This window comes from Merops nubicus, unplaced genomic scaffold (assembly GCF_000691845.1).
Source record: "Merops nubicus isolate BGI_N331 unplaced genomic scaffold, ASM69184v1 scaffold39815, whole genome shotgun sequence".
NCBI classification, from domain to species: domain Eukaryota; kingdom Metazoa; phylum Chordata; class Aves; order Coraciiformes; family Meropidae; genus Merops; species Merops nubicus.
Genome location: NW_008612367.1, coordinates 5,642 through 11,052, shown reverse-complemented (window position 1 = coordinate 11,052; position 5,411 = coordinate 5,642).

Sequence of the window (5,411 nt, the reverse complement as noted above, 5' to 3'; positions counted from 1 at the left end):
CCCCTAACGTGAATCCCCCCCCCCCCCCCCCAAGTACATTAGCAATGTCATTCAAATATACAACAAATTGTGTTAAGTTTTTCAGGCTTCCTTCACAGGGTTCTGATTTATTTACAGAATGTAAATGCTGAGAGGATTAAAAACTGTGTTTATATCTCATGGGAATTCCTCCTGCAATCTGCTCTGTAGAAGGAACAGTGATTTTCATATCCTGGGCAGCTTTAGATGAATAATGAGCCATGGTTAACAAAACAACAAACCTAACATTTACTTGAAACATCTCTCAAAAGTTAATAAGAATTGAACATAACTCTGGAAAAAAAGTTGGTAGAACATTCACCTGCCAAGTCAGTGGACTGTGGTAGTATTTCATGTTGTAACTTCAAGGTTAGTTCTGTAAGAACACTAATCCTGACCTGCTGCCCCCTCTGACAGCAGCCAAACTTACCTCCCAGCAGGAGATTCCTTGTGCCACACACTCCCACAAGCCCTGTGTGGCTGCCAGGGTGAGTTCTCCAGGGAAGATGCTGCCACCAGTATGGGAATCACCCATCCCTTCCTTCCTTTACCTACCTCTTGGTTGTAGCCTTTAGGGACAAAAAGGGGAAAAACCCAAGCAGGCATCAGTCATTTCAACATTTACTAAGCATAACCCGGTAGTAGAGATCTCCAAAGCTTAACAGCCTGCTAGAGTGCAACACATGCTTGTGATTAAGGCATTCTCCAGTCAGCACTAACAGCATCTTGAGCAGGAACAATTGATAGTGGGTTGGGTGGGTCCAGATGAAAACTGGCTCAGTACTATGGGACAGGTGCTATGGAGAGCAGCAGAGGAGCCCGGGGGAGGCAGCTTGTCTGGGTATGCCCTGGCTTCTCCTCCTGGCTGCCCACGGGGAGATTTTTTCCTTTCCCTTCTCCCATTTTTCTTTTGCTTTTTGCATTTACCATTAGAGTGTAATGTACACTGTCGCCTACATCTCGAGAGTAAATCTCTTTCCTAGGCTGCAGGTGAGTGTTACTCATTGCATACTCAAATGTATTGCACTGAAAGAAATGCTCTGTGGGCTGTTGCCACATCCAGGATAGCCACAGTGCCCTTCTCCCAGTTCCACTTCCCTCCTCAGCTCCAGTTCCACCCCTGCCCCACTCCCTTCTCTGTGCCAGCAGCATTATTCTCCTGTAGGAACACTACAAAATTCCATCATCTGTCTCACAGGCTCAGATTATCATGATGGAGAAAGGACAACAGTTGTTCCATGATTTATTAGATGATAATTATGTGTTCCTAAACTGGAATCAACATTATTTTTTTTTCCACATTAAATTGGTAATGATTTATAAAAGCCCTGACTACCAGTTCATAACTGAAAGGAGATTTTAATCTAAACAGAAGTAAAAGAAAGGGTTGATCTAGGTGATATGACAGAGTTCCTGAAGCTACTAAAACTATATATTTCAGGAAAATTATGCTGCTGTTATTCCCTCTCAAAAGAAAAGCTGAAACAGAAATATTGCCTTTTATCAGACCCCAGAAATTCAAGGAGAGCTCAGCCAGAAATCCTTACGAGAATGGGCCTCGTTAGTGCCGCTGCTCGGAAGTGCTCATCTTCTCCATTACAGCCTGACAAAGAGATCTGCACACTGAGGGTATTTTCACAGCTCTGCTCAATACCAATCCTTCAGCCTTTCGAGATTCCTTATTCAGTTCTGTATTCTAGCTCCCCTGCAAAATTAGCCTGAAAGGCAGCACTGACAATAGCAATCTGCAGCTGGACATTTACATTTTTGTTGCGTAAAAGATGCATCTTGGATTTGATGCTATTTTATACATTAAGTTCTGCTCACTGGCAGTGGTAATAGCCAGAAATAAGATTAGCTTAAATTTCAGATGCTCCTGGAAATTACTCTGGCTTTGGGATCCTGTTAGTGTTTCTGTGTGCAATATGAAATGCATGATACCTAATGCTTCATGATAGTGCTTAATTATCTAAGTGTATTGTATGTATTAATTTTTAAACTACAGCTCTGAGCATCATCCTTCCTTTTGAAAACCTGAGGAAATAAGCAGATGAGGGCAAGTGACTTCCCCTTCTGCATAGTCAAGTGGAACAGAATTCAGAATATTGGAGGTCTCAAACCTGCCAGCAGATAATAAGTTTTTCTTTCCTTCTAGAAACATTATGGAACTCGCCCAAAACAAGCAGCTGTGACAGGTTTTTGTCACTGTCTTACCATCAGTGGTGCTACCAGAGCATGACTTTGGACTTGTGAAATGCTGGGGTCTGAACCCCGAGCCCCGAATTAAGGTTGACATATGGGTGATTCCCACAGCCCTTCATAAAGAGGTGGTGAGTTTGCCTTATAGCTTCCCCCCAGGGTGCAGCCGGCCCTGCAGGGAGAGCCATAAGGGAAATGAGCCCCAGGGGTCCCGCATTGAGTTGACAAAGGTCAGGTGTCTGCTTGGGGATAAAAGCTGGGACCACTTGCAGGGAGTCAGGAGTGTCTGTCTGTGGAGTGCACTCCCCAGAGCTTCCTGGTTCCGGGCGGACCTGACTCTCCCTGGAGGTGGGCCCCAGTCTGTTTAGGCCTTTGCAAACAGGGGCCGATCAGGTGAGTGTCGCCATGTGGGCACCTTATGTGTTCAGCTTGCTGGTCTGGCTGTTTCCCATGCCAACTGTGGGCAACCTCAGGTCTCTGTTTGTACCACCTGTTGTGGGCCAAGTCACATCTTTTGTGGGATTGTTGGGGGTGGTGTTGTTTATGTACCAGCTGATTGATCTGTTTGTACCCCCCAGTGATCATTCATGGAATGTCCTTCTTGTCTACAATACAGTCTGTGTATTGGTTCATCTTCCTGCTGGTGCTATCATTTTTGTTGGGCCTGGTCATTGGCAAAACAACTTCTTAAGAAGGGATTGTTTTCAGTATGGAAACAGTATATTCCAGAATCACAGAATGGTAGTGGTAGGAAGGGACCCCTGGAGATATCCCATCCAACCCTAGTCTTTCAGGGAATGCTGAAATGGCTCATTTCACTACCCCTTTCCTCACCTTTTATCTCAAATGAACTTTTCTCCCCTTGCCTTTATTAGGAAAGAGTTCTGCTTGAGAGGCAGAGCAGCTCAGACAAGGGCAGGGAAGTGCTGCTCCACAATCTCCTGATTCACTATCGGTTCCTGTTTTCTTGGGCTATTTGCAACTGATGGATTTTATGATCAGCTCAGGCTCTGGCACCAAGAAAACGTTTTTTTGCAATAGTTGTTTCATGATCTATGAATTTACCTGTGAAAGGTCTGATTTTTGATCCCAAAATTGAAGGTTCTATTAAATAAAAAGTAATATTAAACCAGAAGAACTGAGATAAGAAGTAGACTGATATATTATTTCAGAGAGAGCTTTTAACCTCCGATCATCAATTTTAAGAGGACTGTCTCCTGCTCAGTGTTTGCAGTCATGTGGGAGCCCTAAGTTTATTTTCTAATCGCAGGAGCAGATGTTCAGCTGATGTGAATCAGCAAAGGACCACTGAAGCCAGAGGAACTACCTTTAATTTGCACCATCTGGGGATCTGTTTTGCAGCCTCTTCTTTTGAAGAAACAAAATCTTGTGCATTATCTTACAGCTAATCACACCATAGCATCCAAAAAATGGAAAAGAAAAATATCTAGAGTTCTTTAACTAGAAAAAAAGTGCTTATTATGTGGTGTTTCAAATTCAAACAGGCCTGTGTGGGAGGAGCCCATGAAGGCACCACTAATCCTGGTGCTGTAAATAAGTGCAGGAAGGGACAGTGCTAAATGAGTGAGAGCACCGCAGCTAAATTGGCCTAGTGACATCAGCAGGTCTCTGCTTTCATTAACATCTGATACTGGCCAGCACTGAAACCATGCTCCAGAGCAGCTCACAGTAATTTTAGTGTCTTGTACAACATGATTAACATGTTATAAATGCAAAGCCATTGAATCCTCCTAAGTTTTGGATGGTTTAGGATATTTCAGGCTGATTTTCTTTTTTGGTTCTGTGCAACTCATTACTCTGAGAAACTGTGATGCTAGAAAGTGAGTTTTAAGTACTACTCCAACTAAGGAGTATTTTTTCCTTAGTATAAATACATAAAAATATCTATAAATGCAGAAAGAGTTAAAATACAGTGTAACCAGTGGCTCTAAATGGAGATGGAGAAATAAAGTGGACACAATCACAGGAACTTTATTGCTTTTGGATACAACAGAAGTGTCCCAGTGCAGGAGAGGATGACCCCAACCCAGTGAGAGTGAACATAGCCAAAAGCCAAGATTGCTCTTTAACCATTTGTGGTCCAAATGTTTTTTCCTACTGTCATTCGAAGGACTTCAGCCAACTTCCATCAAAAAGCAAATTTAAACCAGTCGGTTAGGGGAATAATTTGAAAAACAAGTTGAAAATTAGATTAAATTATTTCATTACTGAGCTGTTGTTCAGGAAGGAATTTCAACCTGGTGGGAATTTTTTCTGAGGGGAAAAAAAAAAAAAAAACAAAAACACTCATTACCATGCTGCTCAAGCAGTTTCAATGGGTAAAATCAGAAAACAGCAGAAGAGAATGTCGAGGCTAAGGGAAAATCAAGTGCTGCACTACGAGGCAACACATCCTAGAGGTAGTAGCCACTTAATGGCCCATCTGAAAAAAATCATTCTAATACAGTGACAGAAGGGAAGACTAAATGTAAAAACAGCATTCAGAGAGTAGCAATCAGATTTTTCTCCCAGTTTTAACCTTGAAAATGTGCTGGTTTTTGGCAAAAGCATGTCTTTGAGTTATCTTCCCTGAAACAGCCTGTGGTGGTGGTTGTTCTCCATGGAGGATGCCTGAAATGCAACCTGCACTTGGGTCACTGAAGTGCTGGGGTTAAATCCCCAGCCCTGAATGAGGGTTGGCATATGGATGATGTCCACAGCCAGGCAAGAAAGACACTCCTGATCAGTTTTCAGCCTGGTCATGGCCAGCCTTGGGTGGGAACTGATGAGGGAATCACCACCAGGTACCCCCACCTTCCACATTAACTTGGAGGTGGGGCAAGAACCACCTCTCTAAGAGCTGCCTCTGCTGGCAGGGGGGTTGGCAGGTCTGTCTGTGCAGTGGATGTGTTGTGTGAGGATTATGGCTGTGGGAAGGGCTTCCTGACTCTTCATGGCAAGTGGAGTTCCCAGGATGGCAAGGCCAGAACATGAACCTGTCTCTGAGTCCCTGCTCTATAACTGGGCTCCTGGCCTGACTGCTCCCATCTCGCGTGGCTTGGCTTCTTGTCTAGCTCAATCCCTTCTTTGTCCCCTGTGGTGGGTGAGTGCATGGACTTGTTCCTTCTTCTGGTTGTCTGGCACTTTGGGTTTTGATTGGGTGTTAGGAAGAATATCCTGTTCAGTCTTACCTA